Here is a 26,628-nt window from a genome sequence, read left to right as displayed (position 1 = left end):
CACAGGGTTTCTCCTCTCTCTTTCCTAACCCTTCAGCGCCGGCTCCGGAGCGGGGTAGCCAGGCCCGTCCATTGGCTGGCACACGCCCGCCCCTGCCCGTGGGAGCTAGACGCGGCGGGCGTGATTTCTGACAGGCCTGCGGCCACCCCGCCCGACCTGTCCCTTAGCTCTGCTCCAAGCGCAGCCCTTGGCGGCAGGAGGAAATTCAAACCCTGCTGCCACGCCGGAGAGTCGTGGGCCGTGGTAGCGCCCGGCCACGGTCCTAGAGGTTAAGCCGGACGGTCTCATCTGTGTCGAGCTCGGCCCTGGGTTGCGGCTGCCCCGTGCACGACTGCTGGCCGGCCTTGCCCGGCGCGTGGCACCCCAGTGTGATGCCGAGTGGTGCCGGCCGTGCCGTCAGCCAGCCCCGTGTTTGACACGCGGAGGGAGGCCGTCCTGGCTAGAACCTCCTGGCCCAGCCCTGGCTCCGTCTCTGGCCGTGGCGCAGCCGCGCTCGCAGGGCCAGGGCACAGCGAGCCAGCCGCGGGGACGTCGGCGTGTTTCTTAACCTCAAGCCCGGAGACAGGAGGGGCTGGTGAAGGCACCGGAGACTCGGCCTCAAGCCCCTGGCCCATCGCAGGCCCTGGGCGAGCGTGCCGTCATCCGCAGTCTGTCCCAGCCCCAGCCCGACCGTGGGGCGCCCGGCCCTGCCCTCCCCGCTGTGCACGGCTTGAGTAGCTGCAGGGGGCGGGGGGGGCGCTGCTGAGCTGGGGGCGCTGGTAGCAGACGCAGGCTTTGGCGGGAAGTAGGGTTGCACCCGGCCTCTCCAAGGCTGGCCCCGTGCCGGGGTCCTGGCTGCCAGCCCCAGTGTCTTGCCGGTTGCCTGGCATCCCAGCTGCCAGTCCTGACACCGGGGGCCCTGCCAAGGGCTCTGCGGTTGCCCCCAGTCTGGGGCAGAGCGGGGCGTGGCCCAGAGCAAGGGGGCCAAAGCTCAGCACCCCCCTGCATTGCTCCAGCGCCAGCGTGCTCCCGGTGCTATTATCTGCTCCCGGGCGACCCTGCTGCCAGCTGCCGCCCGGGCAGGGGGTGCTGGAGCCGCGACCGGCGGGGGAAGGGCCGTTCAGCGGCCGCCTCGGCAGTGCAGTGGGTGTCCCGCCGCCCGCTGCGCTCGCGGGTTAATCTGTAGCCAGGACCCTGCGCGCGGCCCTGGGATGTGCCCAGATGAACCTGAGGAATTCGGCTGGCGAGCCAAGGGGCCGAGTGCGCCGAGCAAAGGAGCATGAGGAACAAACTTGGCTCTGCCTCCTCCGCAGTCGCCGGCGAGGTCGGCCCAGGAAACAGCCCCATTTGCAGGGTCTGGGGCGTCCAGCCTCTTCCCTCAGAGCGTGCGCAGCGCAGCCTGGAGCCGGGCGCCGGCCCCGAGGAGGTTCGGGGGGCTCCGAGCTGGACCGCGGCGCAGGGGCAGGACTGCCCGGAGCACGCCCTGAGGGAAGGGCTTGGGGGCCAGGAGGGTGGGCAGAGCTGGGGACGGCTGCGGGCCACGACAAGGGGGGCAGCAGCCCGGGGAGGGGAAGTGTAGCAGGGGGTAGCAGCATGGGGGGGTAGTAGCGAGGGGGGCAGTGGAGCGGGGTGTAGCAGCGTGGAGGGCAACGGAGCAGGGGTATCAGTGCGGGGGGTGGGAGCATGGGGGGGTAGCAGCGTGGGGGGGAGCAGAACAGGGGTATCAGTGCGGAGGGCAGTGGAGCGGGGGGTAGGCGCATGGGGGGTAGCAGCGCGGGGGCAGTGGAGCGGGGGGTGGGAGCATGGGGGGGTAGCAGCGCGGGGGCAAGCAGAGCAGGGGTAGCAGCACGGGGGCGAGGCAGAAGGTGCCCCTCGGCTCTCCGAGCGAGCACACGGATTGCCCCAGGGCAAGAGGGACTGAGGCCCGATTGCCCCAGCCTGTGGCCGTCGGGTGTGGAAAAGCCCCATCCGCTGGGATTGGCAGGAGAGCAGCCGGTGCCCGCAGCCTGGAGCATGCCGGCCCGTGGGCACAGCATCCCTGGCATCCCGCTCCTCTCCTGTGCCCGCAGCTGTCTGGCTTGTGCTCCGGGCAGCAGCTCTCCCTTTGCACGTGCCCCGGCGCCCCCAGCCGTTCCCAGCAGGCCCTGGGCGGCGGCTGAGACGAGCGGACGCCGTGTGTTGCCCCTCTGTGCAGCTAGTCTCGTGGACTGCGATGGCCGTCTGGCCAGTCTCGTGGACTGCGATGTAGCGACCCCCGCGTCTCGCGCCCCCACCCGCGGCAGAGACCCCTCCCCGGGGCAAAGGGGAAGCGTGACCCAGCTGTGAGTCGTCCACGCACACGTGGCAGTGGAATTCCACCCGTTTTCATGCCCTTCCTGCCGCGCAGCTCCCCGAGCTCTCGGAACGTGGCCGGGGCTCCGAACGCGCGGCGGGGTGGCCTGTAGGATCGTTCCCCGCCGGGAGGGACGGCCTGTCTCCGTCCAAAATCTTTGTTAAAAAATGTCCAGTGCTCAGATGCTGAAAACCAACAATGTTCGTTTGTGGGGCTTAAGGAAAACCTGAAATTCTGCCAAAAAATGGAGGACGTGACAACAAAATTCTTTAAAAAATATTTTTTGCAGCAAGTCGGATGCATTTTTGACCCGCTCTACGCCAGACGGTTAATGTTCCTGGAGCCTCCGCACCAGCTGGCCTGTTTTCCTCCCCCACTTTCCTCAGCCTTGGCAATGCCCTGGTTGCCACACGGTACCTAGGGCACGGCCGTGTCTACGCAGCCGGCCGCTATGTGAAATCGTGCCCCGTACTGCCGCGCTGGCGGGCTTCTTACGCCAACTCCCGGACCCCTCGCTGCACGAGGACTAAGGGAAGTCGGGGGAAGGGCTCCGTTTCGAAAGCCGCTACGCGCCTGCCATGGCGCAATGTGCGCAGCTTATTCCGAGGTAAGCCCTAGCAGCGTAGACACGCCGCTTCCCACGTCAAGCCTGGCTCTTCTCCCCGGCCTCTGACGACTCCGCCCTCCTCTCTAACACAAGTCGGCTCTTACTCAGCGTGGCTCATGGGCCCGCTCCTCCCTCTGGGCCACGGACTCAGCCTGACGTAGATGCCCCCGATTTCTCTGGCCTGATTGCCACGTTCCGTGGCCTGGGAGGCACCGTTTTGGGCTTGCCGGGCCCGGCCTGTCTTCCCCCGGGCGGGGGTGCAAAGGGGAGGCCGTGTTCCCAGGCATGATCCGGGCGTTTTCTCCACTGTCTTCTCCCCGTCAGGGAGGGGAATCGCTGTGTCTACCCCAGGCTGGTCCCCAGGCCCGCAGCTGCTCCTGCTGCAGCTGGGCCGGAGTCACTTGTCTTTGCCCTGCAGCGTGAGGCTGTTTTCTGCCACTGGCTTTGACTCCCCGGTGGCTGGTCCAGAGGCGCGGGAAGTCGGGGTGCAGGGGGAGTGCTGCAGTAGCCCCCCCAGATTTTGCATTCTGTGCTGGGGTCCCAGCCGCCAGCCTGTGCCTGAGGGCCCCGCTGCCGCCTGAGGTCCTGGCCCCATCTCCAGGGGGGCCCGGCTGCCAGGGGCTCTGCTGCTACCCGGGTCCCATGCACTGAGCCTAGAGGCTTCACTGGCCCCATGGCCCCAGCTGTCAGCCCCACACCCGGGGCTCTGCTGCTACCCCCAGGGATGCCCCCGCCAGGGGCGGTGAGGGGTGCAGAGTGAGACGCGGGCAGCCCCTTTCCTCTCCCGAATGGCTCCATGTCCTCGGGGCTGCGCCTGCCTCGGCGTGCGGCGCCATGCGGGGCCGTGCGTGTGGGCGCTGGAGAACCGCGTGACCCCCCCCCCGCAGGCTCTGCCCCGGGCTAGGGGAGCGATGCACCTTGGGGCCAGAAGCTGCCAGGGAAGCGAGGGCTCTGCTCCCCGGATCTCAGGCGGGCAGGGCTGTACCGCTCCCCAGGGACGTCCGGGGGTGAGATCGAGGGGCCTGACCCCGTCACTCCCGCCAGGGCAGGGCAGGGGCAGGTTTTCCACCTGACGGGCTGGAGCCTGGCCAGGTGTCTGCTCTGCGCACACTGGGGGGCCTGCAGGCTTGCAGTGGGAGGGTCCCGTAAGGCCTGGGCTGAGCCAGTCTCCCCCCTCCGGCCCCTTGCTGCTGCTGGCCCCCCAAGCGGGGCTTTCCCGGGCGCGGGCTGTTTGCATCGCCTCCTTACTCATCCAGCCCCTCCGAGCCAGGCTCTCAGGCGCTTCCTGCCGGTCGGGGCGTGGCCTCGCTGGGGATTTCCTGCAGCTGGGCCGAGTCCCACAGGTGAGTCAGTAACTTTCCTACCTGCTCAGACAGACGGCGCGTCAGGAACACTCCGGGCTCATTAGAAATCCTCTCACTGGAGCCAGAGCCGCGGCCGGACACTGCTTCCCTCCTCCCTGCCCGAGCCAGGGCCAGGGCCAGGGTCAGGGTCAGGGTCAGGGCCAGGGCCAGGGTCAGGGCCAGGGTCAGGGCCAGGTTCAGAGCCAGGGCTGGGCGCTTGTTTGGATCACTTGGCAGCATTTGGTCGCTGCCATCAGCTGGCAGCTCACGGGGACATTCCGGGCGGCTCGGCCAATGGGAGGGCTCCAACCGCCGGACGCGCCGGACAAGGTGCACAGGCCACACCAGCCAGCCGGGCCCTAGGGGGATGGGGTGCAGGGCAGGGAGCCTGGGTCCCTGAGGGGAGCTGGATCGCGGCAGAAGCGGCCAGCAAGCTCTGGGGCGGTGGCTGCGCAAGCCACAGCTCTGGCCGACCCTCCCGTGCCTGTGTGGCTAATTCCTGGCTGCTCCAGGGCCCTGAAGAGGCTCTTGCTGATGGACCCCTGCCACGCCGGCCGTTGGATGCCACGTCCCTGCCCCGCCACTGCAGAGACACGTCCAGAAGGACGACCCATCTAAGAGCGCCCGAGCCGCTGCCTCGGTTTCCTCTGCTAAAGACAATCCAATTTCTCCAGGTGCCTCCTGGGGAGGGGCGTCAGGCAAGCTGAGCAATGAAGGCCCGATCCTGACGCCTCTACTCTGCCCCTCACCCAGGCAGAAGTCTGGCCGAGTCCAGGACTGACCCCAGTGGGTACTTGTTGCACATAAGAACAAGATCCTGGTGGCATTTGTGCCCGGGGGAGCGGGGGGGGAGAAAAGCAGGAACCAGAGACAGGCCCAGGGTTTCGAATACTTTGTATTTTCTTGAATGCCTGGAAGGAAGCAGAGAGGAAAGGATCTTGAAACCAAATGTTGAAGACCTCCGGGCCTGGTATTCAGGGCTCAGCCGGGGCCAGCACCTCGAGACAGGCCGGCTTTCCCAACGCTCACACCGAGCGCCCTTGGACATCTGGCCCTTATTCGTTCAGGGTCAGTCTCCGTGGCCTTCTGGGAGTCACACCGAGGATGCGCGTGGCCCGTGGGGCTTAGCATGCCGCCGCCGGGCCGAGCAGAGGCAATCCCGGCCAGGTGGATGCCGTTTCTGATAGGAAGTGAGAAATGCTCAGGCGATTAAGCAACCGGATTGCCGGGACACCCAAGGGAACATCTCCGTGAGCACGGAGCCAATGGAATGAACAGAATGTGGGGCAGATTGCAACAGGCCATGCAGTGACTAAAGGGTGGTGATGGGCGCACGCTATTAATGGGACGCATATTAATGCCAAGAAAAAACATCTCCCCTTTATCTTGTCTGCCCGCTCCTTCTGGGCCAGCCTCCCGAAGGGCATCGTGCAGCCTGCGCACCGTTCCAAGAACTGACCCTCCTGCTATTTATTGTCTAGCTATTTGAAAAAGGCCCCTCTGGTACAGCTCCTGATGGCATCGCTGCTTGTACGGAGCTGAGCCGGCCCTTCTGGAACGGCACCGTCTGGGGGAGGCCCGCGTCCTGCACCCGTCACCGGAATGACGTGTGTCGCTGGGAGAGGCGTAAACAGGAAACAGGGCTTCGCGTTTCTTTGATCGGTCCGGCCAAGCACCTCCCTCTTGGTCCTCTCCCGTGCCTGTGCGGCGTCCGTGCTCCTGGGCTCGTCTGTCTTCCGCTGCTGTCGGCGTTCCTCTTCCATCGCTCTGCCAATTTTAGTCTGAATTTCTAACGAGTGTACCCCCCCCGCCCCCGTGCCTGGGGACAGCCAGAGAGATTTTAAGGCCCAAAGGAACCTCTCCTCACCTGCGTAAAACAGGCCAAAGAATCTCTCCCTGCATGGCGAGCAGTTTTCTGGAGGCATCAGAGAAACTCTTCTCAGGAGACATCCCCTCCTTATATGAACTTGATGGAGAATCCCTCCGCAATCTGTTCTAGCGCCTGGTCGCCTCTTCAAAGCTCAGGGCCGTGTTTCCAATGGCGTGTCACCGGCGTTCACCATCCCACCGCCTTCAGCCCACCCCCCGGACCAGCCACCGCAGATGGGCACGTGCGTGAGGCAGGGCCAGAGGAGAGACTGCAACCAAGAGGCACTTCCCACGCCAACGTGCGACGCACGTGCACAAGAGAGATCCCCTCACGCTCGCAGGACTCCGAAAGGCCAACGAGCAACAAGGCCATGCCGGGCCTGGGGGAAAGCGGTAGAGGCAACCAGGGAAATGGACACCGCGGCCCAAGCTCCGTGAAGCCCCCGCATAGGCAGATCTCACTGGCCTCTCTCAGATACCTGAGGGAATCTCTCAGGGAAGACTTGCAGGTCCTAGGCCCCGTCGCCATGGTAACTGAGCACCTCACCAGTGTTAGAGCGTGTTCCCCCCGCACCGCACTGCAGTTGGGCACGAGGACTCTGCCCATTTCACAGAGCGGGAACTGAGGTCTGTGCACTTGCCCACAGTCTCACACACAGTAAGAGCAGGGGAGCGACCCCGAGTCTCCTGAGCCCCCGGGTAGCCCTCTGCTCCTCGGCCGTCCTTGTCTCATGGAAGTCCCATCCCGCTGCCACGCCAAGAGCCCGCGTGGGCCGGACTGCAGCGGGAAGGGGGTGTATGCGCCGCCTGGAGAGAGAGTTAACTCCCTTCGCTAACTCTCAGGTAGCGCAAAGCCAGGAGCTCTTCCCTGCTCTGTGCTTGGCTCAGCAGAAGCCTTTGTGTGTCTGAACAAGTCGGACGAATTCCTCGTCCCTCTTTCCTGCGCCGGACCGGCTGCCTGACATTCCTTGCACATAAACAATAAACAGCCTGCTATTATCCTGGCATGCCTTGAATAACTGTGGCTATTTTTTCTCTTCCCGGAATTCTCGAAAGGCAACACATTCCATGTGGTTTCTGAGTCAACTCGTTTATTTCCTCGCACTTTTCTGCCTTTCCCACCACCTCGGTGACCTTGGAAAACCAGGCAGGGGCTCTGTCCCGCCCCCCTCAGCGCCGCGCGTGACGGGCCTGCCCTCGTGCTGCACCAGCAGGCTGCAGGGCGGCGGGGGGGATATTTAGGGCCAGCCCCACTGACATGAGCCGTGGAACACGCATGGACTTCCATGAGAGAAGCCCTTCGGCAGGGGTGGGCAGTAAAACGGGGGCGGTTCGCCCCTGGTGGGCAGCTTCTGCTATATTTCCCTGCACCTCTGCAGGTACGGGCGATCGCAGCTCCCATTGGCCGGGAACAGCGATCCACAGCCAATGGGAGCTGTGATCCCCCGAATCTGTGGAGAACAGGTAAATACGGCAGTGTGGGGCCCACCAGCGGCTACCCTGGCAGACCGGATTAACCCACGCCTGCCTTAAGGCTGGATTCTAGAGCGCTGATGGGCTGGCCAGCTGGGGGGTCCCACGGCGCACCACGCTCTAGGCGCGAAGGGGATCTTCTGAACACGTGTGCTGTCCCTACGATGGAACGGCCTTGGCTCCAGACAACAGCCCAGCCCGGCACCTGCTTCAGCACTTTGCCGCGTCAGGGCTTTAATGGGTTGGTAAATCTGCTGCAAACCCAGAGTTAATCTGGATCACGCACTGTCTACACTAGCGAACGGCGCGCCCCTTTTCCGCCAGCAGTGCAGGTGCCGCAGGGTGGCAGGCTGGGCCTCCAGCACGTCCAGCCCTGGCCCGTGCCAGCCACGGATTGAGCGCGCGGGCGTTCCAGAGTGCCCGAACGTTCTCGGCTTTGGCGCCCGGCTGTCCAGGAGGGCTGCTGCCTCGGTTTGTCTGCGGGCTTTCCAAGACAGTCGTGCCCGGCCGACGCTGGTGCACCGCGTTCAAAGCAACAGACAAGCGCCATCTGAGCTAGGCCAGGCCGGTGGCGTCCGTGCGCCGGAGCCGTGACACCACAGGGCTCTGCTTGTGGGTGGTGCTGGTTTGCTCGGCAGGTGCCGGGCTGGGAGGGACCTGCCGAGGTCAGCAAGCCCAGCCCCCTGCTTCGAGGCAGGGCCACGTAACCCCAGCCCATCCCTGGCAGATGCACGTCCAGCCTGGTCTGCCGCCTCCAGCGACGGGGATTCCACACGCTCCCTGGGGCACCTGGCCCTGTCGTCAGAAGCTTTTCCGCATCTCCACCCTGCATCTCCCTTGCTGCTGGCTACGCCCCGGCTTGGTGGTGGGCAATGAGGACAGCCAGGCCCCGTGCTCTTTCTGACAGTCCTTAGCGTATGTGAGACCCCGCCTCCCCCGCCCCGGGGGTCTTGTCGCGAGACTGCGCATGCTCAGGTGGGGACCGTCCCTCACAGGGCAGGCTCTCTAGCCCTTTGCCCATTGGTGACTCTCCTCGGGGCCCAGGTGTAGGAGGCCCCCTTCCTGGGCTGGCCGTGGGACCCTGACTCGCTGCAGGTCTTCACGCCGGGAGCAGGCCGCTGGAAGGGAGGGAGGGCAGCATGGGAGCCGGTGTGCTCCTGCTCACTCCCACTGGTCCGTATATTCACCCCCCGCCCCCGTGGCGCTTTCCTGCTCCTTTCCCACGAGCCCTCCCGTGGGCACGTGTTCCGGGCGGAGCAATCGCAACAGCACAGTTCAGATTCCCACGCGTGACCGGCGCGCTCGGGTGCAAGCGAGCGATTGGGAGCGAGCAGCCCAGGCCCATGGGTGTTGAGGTGCAGCTGCTGAGCGTCCCTTGAAAACCTCCTCCCACTGCCCAGAGCTTTGCTGAGGACGCCCTGGTCTTCCACGTAGACCACTCCCGTTGCTCCGGTGAATGGCTCCTCCCCTCTGCCCTCTTTCCTGCCTCCGCCATGCCTGCTGCTGGCAAGACCTGCCCCTCGGGGCTAAAGCAGCTTCTTGACACTCGAGTTCAGCACACACGGGGGGTCCATGTTCTGCTCGTCGGCGCCGCAGGCCGGCCGAGTGCGGGCCGGGTCCTTTGGGCACCCTGCGTGTCCCTGGGTGTGGGTCACATGGGACAGGGGTCTCAAGGCTGCATGAATTCAGAGGGCTGTGCCTCCTCCTGTCTAGGGGCCTGTGTGCGGCCTGCATCTATCAGCGTTCTATACGCAAAAGCCCCATCACTGGAGATCTGTCAGAGCAGGTTGGACCAGCCCCTCTCAGGGGTGGCCTAGACCAGTGTTTCTTAAGCTTTTTAAGACCAAGGAACACCGAACAATTATTTTTTTATGAGGAACAGAAAGGATTTTGAGTTGAGCAAAAAAAAAAAAAGAGGTGGCCTGCCCCTTTAAGGGTGGCCATTTTGAACTCTGCTGGTCTCCGCAGCACACCTCCGATTGCAGTTTAAGAAACACTGGTCTAGACGGTGCTTGGTCCTGCCAGGAGGGCAGAGGACTGGACTTGCTGCCCTCTCGAGGTCCCTTCCAGCTCTCATGTCCTACGCTCTGTGCTGTTGTGCTCCCCAGGTGCATGGCTGGATTGTGAAAGGGAGGTCTGGCACGCTGCTTGGGACCGCCGCTGCTCCGGCTCCTCCATCCCTCCCCGGCTCCTGGGGACAAGTGACGTCTGCGCCCACGTCTGTGACCAGAACGTGAGTTCCCTGACGTGAGTCAGTTCCCTCTTGGCAGAGCAATGAGACATGGGCCGCCCTGGGCCCGTCAGATTCTCCTCGTGCCTGGGCGCCCGGCGTCACTCGCTGCTGGGGCAGAGAGCGCAGCGCTGGGAAGATCGTCTCCTCCTCGGCCCCTCTGCAGGATGCCAAACGGGCACCACCCATGGGCGTGGCAAGCCCCAGGCTGGCGGCTGCGTCCCACACTTAGAATCATCGGCCACTAGGCCTGGAAAGGGCCTTACTGCGGCAGCTTGGCCCTGAGCCCCACCAGTGCCTGCCTAGCAGGCGTGCCGGGGCTCAGCTGCCTTGGCCGTTCCCTGCTGCGGCGGGTGCTGCTCCCAGCGGAGGCTGCGTGAGCCCGGAGAAGGGCGGGAAGCCATGCACCTTCCACCCCACCCGCTTGTGGGAAGCGGCAAAGGGATGCACGGAACGGAGACCGGGCCCCTTCCCTGGAGGGCTTATCTCTTTCAACCCCTGCAGGACCAGCCAACCAGTCTGGCTGACACCGCCCGGGGCTGGAGAACATGGCACAGCAACGCTGGCCGATGCTAAACGGGCCCAGATCCTGCACGGATGGAAATCGGCGCGGTGCTGTGGGCAGGGAGCTGCGCTGATGAGCGCCCCGGAGGGTCTGGCCTGCTGTTCTTCCAGACGCTGGGTCATTCCCTGTGTGCCGGGGCAGGGCCGGCCTGAGGCTTTCTGGCGCCCTGGGCACGGACATGCAGCATCGCCCCCGGCACACAGCGCATGCCCATGGGGAGCGGGCCCGTCCCTCTAGGGTGCGCAGGCCCATCCCCAGGGCACAGGGAACATGCACGGCCCGGCTACAGCCACTGACGTGCAGCTGGGGGTCCGCCCCACGGCCGCAGGGCGTAAGCGCGGCCCAGTCCGGCCCGGCTGTCACTGCTGGCGCGCCCCAGGCCATGTAGGGCCCCGTGGCCGTGGGGGAAAGGGCGATGCTGGCCGGTGCCGTGGGGATGCAGGCAGGCCGGCGCTGCGGGAGCCGGGCACGTGGCACCTGCTGGCAGCTGTAAGGGACGCCACACGTCCCTTACAGCTAACACCAGTCACCCCCATCAGCTGGCGCCCTGGGCAGCTGCCCGGCTCGCCCACGCCTCCGTCCGGCCCTGGCCAGGGGGCTCCATCAGACCTGGCTTTGGCCCACTGGGTGTTGCTCTCCGTGCAGTCTGCGCTCGCGCTCGGGAACGTTGGGATGGGTTTTTCCGCCGTGTTCTCTGCACTGATGTTTCCCAAGTGCCCACCTCGGTATCTTCGTCTCTCCTTCCCTCCTGGGGATGGGCAGCCAGCTCCCCGTGCCTGATGCTGGGCTGGTTCCCGGGGTCGGGCTGTGAGAACATCCGCAGCTCCGTGCTCTTTGCTGTCTGGGCTTTCAAGCAGATGTTTGGCGAGGCCGGGTCGAGGCTCCTCTCGTGGCTCTTTAACCCCTGGAAAATGGTTGGGATGTTTTAAATTCTCGACGAGCCCTTGAGTAACAGACATTGCCGGCTCCTTGCTCTGGCCCCACCCCACCCGCGGGGACGATGGGCCAGTTTACTTGGGTATTTCCACTGATGCGGAGGGACGGCTCGGACACGTTTCTCGGTGATGGTTAGAGCTCTGGCTCTTCCCAAAGCTCCTCCAGCCGTAGGGCTCGACGTGCTCAGAGAACCGACGGAACGTTGGCCAGGGGACAGGGCGGTTTGTCCTCAGCACATAGGAGTTGGTGACAAATGACGTTTTTCTGCGAGGAGAAATGTTCTTGACGGAAGGCTCTGATTTTCTGAGGCGTTTGGTTTTCAAAAGCTGTGGGTTTTAAAAAAGAATCCTTTCCGGACTGTGGGTTTTCCTCCACCTTGTTTTATAACTGTTTTCAAATGAGCATGCTTTGTCACTCTTTTAGCTACCCAGGAACACGGTATGAAATGCGGGAGGAGGTTTCCCCATGCCTTCCAACCGGACAAACTGGAAGATTGTCCTCAGAAGTGGAGGGAGAAATCACTTTCTGACATTTCTTTAACTTTTCAGCTGTTTAATCAAAAAAGTAAAGTTCCTAGCGCCTACATTTTGAACCTTTCCCTGCCCTTTTTTCCAGAAGGGAAAAAATTAATGGGTAGCAGGTTTAAAACTAATAAAAGAAAGTTTTTCTTCACACAGCGTGTAGTCAACCTGTGGAACTCCTTGCCAGAGGAGGCTGTGAAGGCTAGGACTAGAATAGAGTTTGAAGAGAAGCTAGATAATTTCATGGAGGTTAGGTCCATAAAAGGCTATTAGCCAGGGGATAAAATGGTGTCCCTGGCTTCTGTTTGTCAGAGGCTGGAGAGGGATGGCAGGAGACAAATCGCTTGATCATTGTCTTCGGTCCACCCTCTCTGGGGCACCTGGTGTTGGCCACTGTCGGCAGACAGGATCCTGGGCTAGATGGACCTTTGGTCTGACCCAGTACAGCCGTTCTTATGTTCTTATGTAAGAGGGGGAACTAAAACGGGAAAGGATAAGGGCCCTCACAATGCAAGAGTCGGTTTAAAAAAGCAAAAAAGACCTCGACGTTCGGTATTTCCTCGTGTCTCCCCTGTATGCCCGTCTGTCTGCGCAGCCATCTCCTCTCTTTTGTAAACTCTCGGGGGGAGGGAACCTCGCACTTCTCTGCGCAGTCCTTAGCTCCGTGGGGCCTGGTTCACGACGGCGGCTCCTAGACGTAACTGCAAAGCAATGAATTTATTAGTAGTAGTAAGCAATTTGAAGTCAAAACAAAATGACAGTTGTTGTGAAACTTCCCAGAGGAAATCCTACTCTTTCCATTACAAATAGGAGCGATTTTTCTCTGCAAAAAATCCTGTCAGGAAAATAATCCCGTTTATCACCCAGCTCTGCTCACTGGTCCCCAGGTCCATGAGCCTCCGAGAGGGAGAGGACTGAGGTGAGAGAGGGGGATGGGGAAGTCCTGGGAAGTGAGGAGAACAGGAGAGGGTTGCAGGGAAAAGGAAGGGAGAGCGAGGCCGGGGAGAAAGATGAGACACGGCGAGAAGCTTCCTGCAGGTCACGACTCTCCCCGGAGCCGCCCGCTGGGAGGTTTTTCATCATTGCTACAAATTGCAGGAATGGCATCCAGTTCAAACTAGGGGACGGGCTGAGGCTGGGAAGCAGAATCCAATGCTGTGCCAGTCAAGCCCAAAGGATCTCCTCTGGAATGCAGAGCCAGTGACTGAGGTGCAGGCGGAGAGACGCCCTCGCTGGGAAACGCTCCGTGAGCGGCACTGGAAGGCTGCGCGTCCCTCTACCGACCCTCGCGTCACTCCCCGGAGGCATCCTGGCCTTGCCGTCTAAGCACGGGACTCAGCCCAGACGCCAGGGCCTCTAAAAGTCACATCTCCATGCGTCACTCCCATCCACGCTGGTACTGGGGAAGAGCCATGGGCCTGATTCGGATTGGATTGACCCTGGCGTCAATCAGGAGTGACTCCACAGGAGAAGTGGACTCGCCAGTGTAGCACAACCCACCTGTTTCTTTCAAAGGAGTCCCGCCCCTTTTCCCAGCTCCATGTCGGCCTGGAGTCAGCAAGTGCGCATTCGCGTCCCCGGAGCGTGGCCTCAGCGTTCAGCACACGCAGAAGGACGGCCCTGACGAGGGGCTGGCTAGGCCTGAGCCGCCAGCTCATCTATTCATTTCAGAAACACCACGTTTTAATTTCCCAGGGGTCTGAGAGAGCGAGCGCGCGACGTCTAACGAACGGCTTTAATTTGAAACATTAATTGCCACTGTAATTGAAGCAAAATCAATGATTAGGGTCACAAGCTGTTCCGGGATTGTTTTTTCATTTCCCACTTCCTCATATTTCTTCGTTCCCAATGAATTTCGCGGAAGCCAGAAGGAAACGCTGAAGCCCGGGCAGGAAAGCCAAGCCACGGAAAAGCGAAGAGTCCTGGGCGCCTTACGGAGTCCCAGTGCGTGACTCTCTAAGGCGCTCCGGGACTCCTCCGTGGTTCCGCAGACGCAGACTCACCCGGATCCCTGCTGAGACTCAGAACTGGGTCCCCCAAGCTCGGCCCCCAGTCTCGGTGCATCCTGGGAGAGGTGGGGGGCCACTTCCAGACCCAGCCAAACACAGGCCCGGTCACTGAGGCCTGCCAGGGAAACTGCTGCTCCCAGGTTGCGCTCAGTGGCACCCGCAGCATGTTCACCGCGGGCGCACCACCGGCAGGGCTGCCGAGTCGGCGGCGTCAGGCGAGGAAAAGCCGTGCTGGCCAGGCTGGGGCCTGCTCTGCCCTCCCCCGCCCGTGGGAACCTGCGTCCAGCTCGCGGCCGCGCACCTCGGCACGGCCAGGACTCCTCCGGCAGGCTGCTCCGCTGCCTGGCTGATTTGGTTCCCCGGGCCAGGTACCGCCAGGGAGCAGGGCAGGACGCAGATCCGCGCCCTGCAGCTCCCGCTGACACCCAAGCAGGCAGCACAGAGGCGTTCCAGGGCAGAAGCTGCTTTCCAGCGCAAGTGCCAAAGGAAGACGTGGGCGAGGCAGTGAAAAGCACAGCCCACCGCTACGGCCCGTCCAGCAAAGCAGGTAAGCACAGGGGTATGTTTGAGCCCGTGTATTATCCCGGGGGCTTCCTGGCTTTCTCATCTGTGGCTGCATGAATCCCCGGTGGATTTGTTAACCTGCAGGCGCACCTCACACGGACTGTGCGTAGCTGAGGCCTTGGGGCCAGGGAACAGTTGGAGCTTGGCTCTGGGGCAGCTCGTGTTCTCCAAGTTCTGCAGGCGCTGGACTAGGGCCTCCGCTCTGTGTGACACAGACACCGAAACCCTCCCGGCCAGGTGTGACTTACCCCGCGCCCGCTCTTCTAAGGGTGTGCCATGCGCTGCTCCCACCTAGCCAGTCACCCGGCCGCTTCCACGGCCATGCCGGGCCAGCCACCCCTGCCATCGGCAAGGGGATGCCACGTGGGTCAAGCGTTCCTGGGGGAAAACACAAACTAACGGACACACAAGGCCACAATGCAGGGCCAACCCACGCTTCCCTTCCAGCTCCTGCGGGCGGGGTTCAGCCTTTCATTTGCACCCCACTTCCGGCACGTCCCATGCGGCTATTCACCCCCAGAACTTCCTCCGCCACCCTGCCCACTCCCCGACACCCCTGTGATGCGCCAGGCATCTTCTTACTAAAACAACATGGGTCGTGGTGGCCTGGCCCTGGCTCCGGCCCCGGCAAGCCCCTGCGCCCACGCTCCTGTGCGGGATTAGTGCTCACTCACCCTTCCTGGCGTGGGGCCTGTACGGCCTGAGCCAGACCTGACCAAGGGAAGCCCGAGGCCTTGCGACGCTTCCCTTCCTTCTTCTTCCCAGCGTTACCGGGCCTTGCTCCGGCTGCCCTGGGCTCAGAGATTTGGAAGGCCACGAGGGGCTGTTGGAGCATTTGGCCTGGTGCCAGATGTTAATGTGGTGTCGTCAACTCGGCCAGGGTTGCCAGATGGTTGAAACAAAAATACCGAACACGCCCCCTTCCTCCCCCCCCAAAAAAAACACCTGGAAAAAATTCTGTTGAAGGGGGGAAAAAAGGGGGGGGGAGAAAAAAATGGCCCCAAGGACTTCTTAGCCAAAAACAAAAATTTTAAATAAAACATCATTAAAACAGCATGTCCCCTTTAAGAGTGAGTGCAGGGATAGGAGCAGGGGAGAGGTTGAGCACTAAGACCCAAGGGCGGCATTGCTTCCCCTAGGTCTTTTGGCCAGCAGCCATTTTGTGCTGGCAGCCTTGGGGTACCAGGTAAGCATGGGGGCTGGGGTCAGGGTGTTGGGGGCCAGGAGGGAGTCGGGGGGAGGGGAGGCCAGGTGCTGAGTGTTTGTAGGGTTGCCAGGTGCCCGGCATTTTTGCCTCCTGGCCGGGGAAAAATTCAGAAAATACCAGATATTTCGGTGTCCAGTATTCTCTGATTTTTTTTAGCGGACAGGAGGCGAGAACAGCGGACTGTCCGGGTGAATACCGGACACCTGGTAACCCTAAGCTCGGCTGCCACGCAAAAATAACATCTTAGCTGCCGGAGTCACAGTTCTGCTCTTGTGTCAGTTCAAGAGAACGTGGCCGGAAAGCTCTTCCCGGTCCTTCCTGGTGGGAGGGATGCAAACTCCCATTGAAAACGTTAGCCAGCCTGTGGTGCAGGGCAGTGGGCCTGGCCAGGCTGGAGCAGCCCGCTGCCTGCCTGGTTCAAAAGGAAAACCAGGAGGAAAAAATAAGAAAAAAGGACAAACCCCCCAAACTTTTCACAATCGGAAAAGGATTATTTGTTTACCTTGATTTGTCAAAATCCTGACCAATCAGAAAAAGAACGGCAGGCTTTGGGAAACAGGTTGTTTTCTGATGAAGCAACATTTCAAATGCATCATTTCTGGCCGGCTCGACACAGCATTAGCTCATGCTTAAGACTATTGATTCGGGCCCTAGCTGACTGCAGCGTAAAACGTAAGACGTTCTGCGCCCGGGCCACAGGGCTTAAGGCAGCGATGGGGAACTCAGGCTGCATGAGCAGCTTCCTTCCTCCCAGTGGCCGCAGGACGGTCGTAACCCAACGGTCTCCCGGGACAGGGCAGTTTTGCTCACTGCACTTGTGTACCTAGAATTTGTAGGGTGCCGATTGCACCGTTGCAGCACCGGGATTGGCTGCCAAGGGAGCACACGGCTCTCCAAGCCAGTGCTGGGTGCAATCAGCTCACACCTCCCTTCGCAGGCCCTGGCTTCGTTCATGTCACTTTTGTAATATCGGTAGAAAAAACGACACGGGCGGAAACCCGTGGAATCTGGCAACCCTGCGCATGGGCAGCAGGAAACAAAACATCTCAGGTGCCACACACACAACCCCGACATCTGTGCTCAATCAGTATAGAGTGGCGGGGGCAGAGGTGTGTATATGGGAGAGTCGTGTTGCTGGAGAAGCCATGGGATCACAGAGCAAGGTTTCTTGATTTGGACAATCAACCATCGCGTGTCATTCCAGCATGTAGGGGAAGAGACCAACCCCTAGGAGCACAAACATGAGGTAGGAATTCTGGGGCTGATGGCCACGGGGCAGGAAGAGAGGGGAAAAGAGAACTGGCAGGGAAGGGTTTCATGGGAACTGAAAGCCACGTTGAACCCCAGCGATCAATATATTTTTTCAACCCTGCCTTTGACAAACTTGTCTAGAATTTGATTTTTCTAGGGTCAGGTGAGAGTGTCTGGCTGAAGGGTTAACTGACTAAATCTGTCGTCTGCCAGGACAGGATGAACGAGTTTTTCAAAGATCCAGTGCAAAGAATGCTAAAATTAACCGCTCATCCTTCCTAAAAATATGCAAAGTTCACATTTAGGCCAGCTGACAAAAACAAAACTGGAATTTGCAGCCACAGGTATTTGTGAGCTGGCGTTCCAAAATAAAATTCGAAGACTTTTTCCAAAGCAAAACCCCCTCGTGTTTGACACTCTCCTGTTTTCTAGGCAACTTGGATAATTCATATCAAACTTTGTCAGACACATTCTCCTCTGGACAGAGAAATGCCTGAGAAATTCCAGGCAAAATCCCCACTTCTTGAGTAAGCTCAAGGGTGAAGTAAGTCTCGGATTTCTATAATGATCAGGTGGTTGCAATAATAGAGATTGTGGTATTGTCCATGCTATGCATGAATTGTTCTAGTGGAAAGGGACAGAAAGCACCCAGGCTGGATCTGAAGGAACATGACTGTGTATTCTGAGGCCAGGAGAAAGGGAACCATTGTTGCATTTATTTCTGCTTTGAAAAAATGGAGAAGTCTTTTAACCTAACGAACATTCCATGACAAATACATTAAAACCTTCAGATTGAGTCATCAGCCACTTTCCAGTCTGAAAATGGGCTTATCCAATGCTGGAATGTTCTACTTGGAAACATTTCTTATTGCTGAAATTTCCATTGTGAAAATTTGGTTTGTCAAACTAGCCAGTTGACTTTAATCTTTAAAGCCATGTCTTCACTACAGGCAAGATGGATATTACTATGATCAAACTTCTGGAGTTTGATTTAACGGGTCTAGTTAAGACCCACTAAATCAAACTCAGATACTCCAATTGTGATTTAAAGGCCTGGAAGTCCTGGCCCCTTTCAGTTGCTGGGCCCCAGAGCCACTGTCCCCTCTGTGCCCCCCTGCCCGGCAGGGAAACTCGAAACAAGGTACATCGATTCCAGCCTAGTAATTACCTTTGCTGGAGTTGCATATCTTGATTCAACCTTCCCCTGTAGTGTAGACCTGGCCTGAGATGCAGAGGCTTGAGCAGTGGTGGGGGTTAAATTCTGCAGGCATTTCTGGAGCCATGAGTCTCACATCGGTCGCGCATATCGCTGAGCAACAGCTCATTGTAGCTTTTGTCGCCAGCCGACACATGCTCCCCAGCCTGCCACCCTGCACCATCGCCTGAACTCAGCTGCTAACACGCCAGAACAAATCCACGTGCACGTCCGTGCTGTCGCACTAGCTGACACAGGCGTTGGGGGGAGGGTAAAACCCTCACTTTCCTCCTTGAATAAGGAAGATGCTTTGAACTGGGGGTCAGTTAGCAGGGTGCCTCTTGATGTTACAAATTGAGGATCCACGACAATCCAGGGTAAGTCGTTCCAATGGTTATTTACTCTCACTCTGGGGAGCCAACAGCCACTGCGGCCCCTGGGCAAGCGTGGGGGAGGCTGGCTCTGTGCTCCCAGAAGGGGCGGGCCCTCAGGCGGAAGGGGCGGGGCCAGGGGCAGCCAGCCCTCAGCGCTACCCAGAATGCTGATTCCCCCCAGCCCTTTGAGCCACATGGAGCATGCCACATGGCACTCTGGCTGTGATTTAACGGGCTAGAATACTGGGCACCAGAGCTGGACACGGGATTCCAGCAGTGGTCACATTCGAGCCAAAAGCAGAGGTACCTTAACCTTGCGTTTCTGACTCGAGATTCCCCTGCATCCCAGGATGACTTGCATTTGGTCTGGTTAGTTGGGTTTTTTACACAGCTGTGGATAAATACAAGGAGTCTGCTTGTTTCTGAATTTCCCGTCTCTCTGTTTTCCATCTGGAAGTTGTTGAAATGGTGGAGTTTGTTGTGAATGATTTCTACAAGCACAATTGTTTCTGGAAAAAGCAGGGGGGGGGGTTTCACGGAAAACCCCCCAGGACCTGCCCAAAATAAGATCTAGCTGCACGAGAGACTCCTAGGGGCTGGTTTGCTGTGCAGGAGAATGTTTTGGACATTTTGTCGTTCATACCCTTGCAGGAAGGATACGGCTTTGGGCAGGAAGGCTGAGCGAAAAGTAGGAGTGTTGTTGTCTAGACCAGCTGTGGGGTGCCCAGCATGGATGCTGCAGAGGTGCAGGAGGAGTGTCCGCCTTTCGAGGATACATTCGTAGGTGTGTGTAAAAACGGGGGCATGAACAAGGAGGTGCCCATGCAGATGTGCAAGCACCCGTCGGACGTACAAGGTGTTGCAGAGGAAAACATGGACATCAGCCCAACACCCTGCCAATCCGAAAGACGGCGGAGCGGAGATTTGGCGTTTGCCGTTTTCGAAGGAAAGCAACGTGGACAACGTCCACTCTGCACCCCCCTGAGTGGTCAGTGCGTTCGTGTAGCCTCTTGTCTGCTCGGGGGGTGAAAGCCGGGGCCCACTGAAGTCCGTGGCAAACCTCTTCGCAAGGGAGGCTGCGTTTTCCCCTTGCAATCTTAGGACGAGATGCGCAACCGCAAAGCAAAGCAACCGCAGAAGCCAGCCCCGTGATTTGCAAAGGCATGAAAGGCCGCGGGACACCCAGCTCCTCTCTGTGATCTTCAGCATCTCCCTCAACGTGAAACTGGCTTCAGCCAAGCCGGGGAATTCCCCCCTTTTCGGTGGCATCCGAAGCTTCACCGCTAAAGGGGACGAACCGTCTCTGCTGCTGGACAGATGCTGCTGCAGTAGAATGCTGCTTCCTTCGTACGTGGCATTGAGTCTTAGCCCCCTTGGGGACACTGGGGTTTCCTCTTCCTATCAGAGGCCAGGTGGGGACATCCTCGCCCCAGTGAGTACCCCCTCACTTCTCCAATAGCCCCCCGGGTTCAGGGAGACTCTGGCTGTGGCTGCTGCCGTCACAATGAACTCCAACGTCTGTTTTTACTTGACCACGTTTTATTCCTCGCCTCTGGATTTTGCAGCTAAACTCAGACTTGATTCTCCAGCTGGCTGCCCACAGGCAGACCCACCCTAGCGACGTCCCGCAGGCTCTGGGTGGGTGCCAGGATTGGCAGGCATAGCCCCTGGAGTAGAATTATTCGTCCTGGAGGAAAGGTTCGTGTGGTCTCTCTAGCTCTAGGAATTCTGTGGTGCATGTGGCAGTACCAGCCACCTCCCCTTTCCCAAGTGTTTCAGGGGTTGCAGATCGGCAGACGGGCCCTTTGTTTACTAGGAAAAGGCAGGAGGAAAATGAAATGGAAAATCGACCCTGCATGGCACGCATTGGCCAGGCCTTCTAGGACAATCGTCGGACTGGTGATGCCTTTGATGCTATTTAGCCAGATGTCACAAGGCTGTTGGTCCACAAATGACTGTGTTACTGCATTGGCAGTGCTCGCAGGTGGTTGGGTTAGCCTCAGTTACAATTCTCCAGGGCGTATTAGCGGCTCTGGGCGGTGAGAAAATCACAATTCCAAAACCCGAGTGTCAGGGACAGGGCCACACACAGAAGGTGCACAATTTGCACATCAGATTAAATGGAAAGTGACACACGCTGGAAAATATTCCCACCCACACTCTTACAGCCTCCCCGAGCAATAGTTCTGCATTCTGGCTTTTGCGTAAGATTCAGTGGGAAGAAATACCATGGTGATGAGAGCCCATGCCTGTGGTCCCATGGCATGCCCCCGAGAACCGTGGCCAGTGCTCTGTGGTCAGGGCCGTAATTTTCAGAGTAGCCATGGGTACGGAAGGCACATCCGTGTCCATTTAGAAAGGTGCAGGCTACTTTTGGGAAACTATGGTAATTTCCCCTTCTACATTACTGGCTGGCCTGGGCCGCTTGGCGTTCCTTCCGCCCCAGCTAAAGTTTAGAAATCCATTGCCATGGCAACCAAAACATATTATTTTTCCAGCTGTCAAAAATGTTGTATTAAAAAAAAAAAGCAGAAGAAACCACGAGAGGAAATTCTAAGAAAGTGAAATAATCTGGAAAAATAGCAGGCAGTTGCTTTGTCCCTGCTTCTGCTGAAACTGTCTCCTAACAAGCATTGGTCGGGGATGGGCAGAAAACCTTTGAATGGGGTTAGAAAGAGCTTGTCCTTGGCTGGAATAGCTCCTGTCAAGAAATCGCACAAAGGGCTCCGAGGATTCCGGACGAGAGTTACCGGCGGGGGATCGATTCCATTCCACAGTCGCTCTTCTGGTCAATGTCCGTGTGTGGACAAAGTCTTAGTAAAACCCCACCCAGACGGGTGGCCCGAGGCGGGCTGCCCGTAGCTGGTACCCCAGGTGGAATGCGCCATCGGCGCCCCCGCCTCCACAGCCCTCAATGGCGTGACATCCTCATTGGGCGCCCTGTTTAACGCGGCGCCCTAGGCCTATACACATGGGCCGCCCCTGCCCCCAGACCTGAGCTTCCATTCAGCAAGCCGGGAAAGATCTAACTCCTGAAGCTCTACCTTCGTTCACTCGGTTTGTTGCATAATTTTGTGCATCGGTCTAGGCATTCCTGTAACTCTGACCATCTTTGTTTCTCCTCCCACGTGGCTTTATTTTGACCCCAGCGCGTTCCATCTGGGTAGCAGGAAATATGGCCCCAATCCTGTGCTCAGCGAGGAATGAGTTAAAATCTCAACTACAGGGGACTCACGTCTCCTCTCTGTCCTCTGGATCACCACTGGGGTAGGACTGGGGTCATGGAGCGGTGAATCCGGCCAGGGGCCTTTTTGCCCTAAACACGCCAACCAATTGGATGTGGTGGAATAATCCAAGTTGTCTGGATATTATTTTTATTGGTGTGTGTACACCACACACACACACACACACACACACACACATGCTGGCTTCCAATGGGTGACACACACACACACACACACACACACACATACACACACACACACGCTGGCTTCCAATGGGTGTGTTGCCAGGATGGGGCAATTCTTGCGTGTTGGCACAGTGGCCTTGCAAAGCTAGCTCCTCCCTGGGGTGAGTATTGGGGATGAGCTGAAGGTCTGATTTTGGCTCGCGCTGGGTTCAAATGCCAAGCCTGCAGAAGGCTTTGGCTACGCAGAACACCCCTCAGGAGGCCTGGTCCCCGACTTGCCAGCGGTTCTCTGCTGGTCGTACACTGCTGGCTTCTCCGCTGTGCGCCCAGCAGCCACATGGCACTCCAAGAAACCGTCCCCCCCCAGTAGTGCAGTGCCATGGAAGCGCTGTGTAACCGCGCGAGGACCGTTGTGTAACCCTGGCTGGAAGGGGAGGGTCAGGACGCCACCAATAGAAAGAGGGGCGGTTCCAGCCTTGAGACAGTCCCCAGAAGGTGTGCTCCAGGCTGGGAGACAGGGCAGAGCCCCTGCCCGAGGGCCAGGTGAGCGCGAACGCCTTGGCGCAAGCAGGCTCTCTCCAGAGGTCCGCAGCCTCGCTGGCATTCGGAGCGCCCGTTCCCGGCCCAGCCCGGGGGCATGAACTCATGTGCCTCTGGCTCGCTCGGAGTGAACAGTCTGTCCACATTCCTGAGCTGCGCGCTGGAATGTCAGCGCCTGTCCCAGGGCCAGCAGCTGCATTCCTCCGTGAGGCTGCTCCCAAGAGAGCCAGCCCCGCGCGTTCCAGGGGGACGGCCACGGCTGTCACCTGGCTTGGGGAAGCAGAACCGATGGGACCCTGGGGAGGGGTTTATTAGCTTGTTTGCGCTTTCCTCCGGGCCTGGACGCGGCCTCCTGGCTGCAGCGTGTGTGTTTCCCGAACCGCTCGCCAGGCAGGGCGAATAGCTGGAATTCTGCCCCCTCTCCTGCGCCCCTCCAAGCCCCGAGGACACATCGCTGCAGCTTGGAATGTGCTCGTCCATCTCTCTGACACCATCGCATATTTCAGAAGGAAAATCAACCAGGAGTCAATGAACGAAAGCCCCAGGCAGCAAGGAGATAAACACTGCAAGGAGGAGAAGAAAACGAAGCAGCGAGGGTGAGAAGAGAGCGGCGAGTCCAAACCGAATCGCCTAAGAATCCAGTAACGGGGGAGATCTCTCCTTTTGCAGCCAGGGTCTTACGCGGCGCATCCCTGAGCCGTTCTTTGCATCTGTAGTACGAGTCCCGTGAGAACACCTGCAAGAGACCGGCCGTGCTGGGTCCCAGCCTGGGATCCTGGCTGCCCACAGCGGCCAATGCCAGGGGCCCCAGAGGGAGTGAGCAGAACAGGGGAATGATGGTGTGATCAGTCCCCGCTCCTGGGACCCAACACATGGCTCATAGCCCTTGGTGGAGCTCTTCTCCCAATCCCAGAGATGAAATCTCAGCCACAGATCAGGGCTCTGGCGCTCGGCGCTGTACAGATCCATCAACAGGAGACTTTCTGCCCCCGGAGCTTGTAATGAAAACACACGTCAAGAGGCACCAGCTGGGCATCGCCACGTCCACAGCCCAAGACGCAGCGTCTGTGCACCAGCCCTTCCCTTCCGACGGGCAGACTCCCCTCTCAGAGATGAACACCGCCCAGGGCGCCTCCAGCAACGCTTGGGGCCTAGGCCCGAGGGTCTCGCGCTGGGCCTGCTATGAACCAGATGAACCGGCCTTCCATCCAGGGCAGGACACCACACTGCGCCGGCCAGGGAGTTCCAGTACCAGCCCTTCGGCTGTGTCCCTGAGCAACCCCCACCGGGGCCTGTAGCGTCTCTGAACGAGAAGTGGCCAAAACGCAGGGGTCCCGGGTTGTGAGAAATTGCCGTCGTTCCACACTTGTCTGGTCCGCGGGGCGGGGCTGCCGCAGACATCTGGACCCATGGGCCTTTTCCGATGAAACCGAGCCATTCCGGCCCCGCGCTTCTCTGCTGCCAGCAGCTGGGGGCGAGGCGAGGCAGCCTCGTGTGAGCACAGAGCTCTCGGCAGACTCCAGGCAAGTGTCTGGAACGTCACCGATGGCCCCTGGCCCGGGGTAGAGCATCCCTGTGGCTACACTGGACATGCTACAGCCGCCTCGCTGCTGCAGAGAGAGGAGGGGTTTCCCCCGGCTGGAGTGAATACGGCTCCCGAGAGGCCGTAGCCCGGTTGGGAGAAGAGTTCTGCCAGTGGAGCGCTGTCAAAGGGAGACCACGGCCCGCAGGGGGGCGGCTCCTTCCCACACCCCAGCAACGGACCCGGGTCCATCTCGTTCTCGTCAGACCAGCCCTCCAAGTCTGCGTCAGCCAAGCACTTCCAAGTGGCGGTGACCGAGGAAGACAGTTCTTCCCCGTGCGCCTGTTCTTTGAAGAGGCCAGCGAGGATTTCCAAACGACTGCGCCCGTTTTCCTTGTCTCAAACGATGCCTCCGTGGAGTTTGGTGGGTTTACGGGTGTGTTGATTTGAAGTCACTCGGTGGATGCGGCATGGGAACGGCATTTGATGGGCGCCTTGCTGGCAAGCCACAGTCTTCAGGATGTTCATCGCTCTTTGAGGGCAATTCCATCTCCGTGCCTACACGCGGCATTCGGCATCGGCAGCCCTTACGTCCGCGTCAAGCGTGTGAGCCTGGCTTAACCGCTGCGCGTTGGGGCGTGCGTTGGGGTCACGCGGTAGCGTGTTGTCATGACACCAGTGCGGCCTCTCGCACGCTGGTGAGCCCTTAGTCTGCCGAGAGGTACTGGAAGACTCAGAGCCTGAAGCAATCTCGCGACCTCAGGCCTTCCCCCTCCTCTGTTTTTAATGACAACAACTGGGAGACCTGGACTTGGTTGGCCAGAGTTTCCCTGTAGAGCCAGCCAGGAAATGCGGGGCCAGGTTGTTGACTCTTCGTGGGCCCTGGCTGACCAGAGAAGTGCCACGAGGAGAGGGGCGGTCTGAGTAGCGGATGGCTTCCCTAGGGCCTGGGCCACTTCACGCTCTCTTTGGAGATTTAACTTCAGCCGCGGGTGCATGGGAAACCACAGCCCAGAATGCAAAGGGCTGGACTAGACGGCTCCAGAATTAACAGGACACCGGGTGCACGAATGGATCTCTGCCTGCCAGGACTTCAATTCCTGGCCCAGGTGCCTCTTGGCGTATTCCTGTGGCTCCCCAGGCATTGTCAGACCCTGCCTTCATTTAAAAACCAAAGGCTACTTTCTAGACCTGGTGGGTAGGAAGAAAAGCTCCCATTCGTGACGGTAGCCTGCCCAGTGGAGAGCTGCCTTCCTGAGTCTGCAGGCAGCCTGAAACACTGGCTCAGAGCAGCGCCGTGGTTGGGGTGTTGGCGCGAAAGGCCAGCGTGCACCGTGTCGTGTCGACATTAGCGCAGCAGCGGGATTGGGGGAAAGGGTGGGGTGAAGCCCTCAGGAGACGGGGGATGGCTGCAGTCAGCGAAAGCCCCACACGTACCCCCAGGACAGAACCTCACCTAGGAGCAGTGGCACCCGTGGCGGGGTCCCTCACAGCGCCCGAGTCCTTCGGCCTGTGGCGCCTCCCTCGTAGCCGCGTGCTGGCAGCGGAGTCGGGACAGTGAACAAGCCGTTCTCGCCTGCGGTGCCAGAGACGCCGCCTGGGAACGACCTGCCGGTGCCACTTGCCAAGGGCACAAGTCTCCCCTCGCTGGTCCTGGCACCTTCCACAGCCGACGGAGAGCGGGACAACGCCGCGCCCGGCTCGAGCCAGGACCCCCCTGTTACTCCCAGGCTCTATTGTCCCCTTTCCTGCGGGCCAATGGCCACAGCCTGCTGCTCGCGAGCAAAACATGGGTGGCAAAGACCCGCTGTGAGGCAGGTCAGGTCCAAACACGCCCCGCGCCGTGGCTGGGCACTGGATCGATTGGCTCCTCACGCCGTCCCCACACTGCCACCGCAGCGAGCATCCCAGAGGGGAGCCGGGTTCACCTGAGACACTCCCAGATTGACGTGGGCACTCGGTCAGAGGCACCTGCTGCCGGGGCCTTTGCCCATGAAAGCTTCTGCCCAAAAACATCTGGTGCCCCAGGACTCCTCCCCCGAGCCCCGGTGGAGAGCGGTCCCTTAGGAGCGCCCAACGCAAACACTCCACTGGCTTGCAGCAGGGCGCGATGCCGGTCTGGGATGGAGGCACAAACCTGGGCTCTTCCCCTTCAATCTTGGGGGACGCTGACATCTAGTGGCACCGAAGCAAAACACGGGCCTGCGCCTTCGTCCCCACCCCTCTAGGCAGGCGTCCAGGGGAGACTGGGCGTAGACCCAGCTGGGAGCTCACCCACAGCCAGCACTCACCGGCTGGGCGCTGCAGTGCCTCCTGCTGGCCAGAACCCGCCTCCGAAGAATACTTGGTATCCTTCCGCTGCGGGCTGGTGGGTCAGAGGGGCGGTAAAGCTGTTCAGTCACGGGAGGGCTGAAACGGGGGAAACCAAGACAAACAAACTGTAAAAAACCACTAGTCCTGCAGCGCCTTAGCGACTAACCAAACATGGAGGTGGGGTCATGAGCTTTCGTGGGCACAGCCCACTTCTTCAGATGACTGGAGGATTAACAGGCCAGATCCAAGAATAAATAAGGGAAGGGAGGGGGGGAAAGGAGGATGGAAGAGAAAAAGAGAATTGGATTGTTCAGGTTACAACATAAGAACATAAGTGATTTGTCTCCTGCCATCCCTCTCCAGCCTCTGACAAACAGAGGCCAAGGACA

The 26,628-nt window shown here is 59.8% G+C and overlaps 1 long non-coding RNA gene across 1 annotated transcript in view; it reads left to right on the top strand.

Moving 5' to 3' along the window:
* Nucleotides 1–2,200: 2,200 nt before the first annotated feature.
* The window catches only part of LOC142830717 (uncharacterized), a 37,645-nt gene continuing 13,217 nt past the window's right edge, over nucleotides 2,201–26,628 (top strand). The window contains exons 1-2 of the long non-coding RNA XR_012906162.1: nucleotides 2,201–2,918; nucleotides 9,712–9,836. This is a non-coding gene — a long non-coding RNA (uncharacterized LOC142830717). The remainder of the gene's footprint in view (nucleotides 2,919–9,711; nucleotides 9,837–26,628) is intronic.

Source organism: Pelodiscus sinensis, chromosome 10 (assembly GCF_049634645.1).
Source record: "Pelodiscus sinensis isolate JC-2024 chromosome 10, ASM4963464v1, whole genome shotgun sequence".
Classification (NCBI taxonomy): Eukaryota; Metazoa; Chordata; order Testudines; family Trionychidae; genus Pelodiscus; species Pelodiscus sinensis.
The sequence above is the reverse complement of the archived record's forward strand: the minus strand, read 5'-3'. Positions and strand labels throughout refer to the sequence as shown.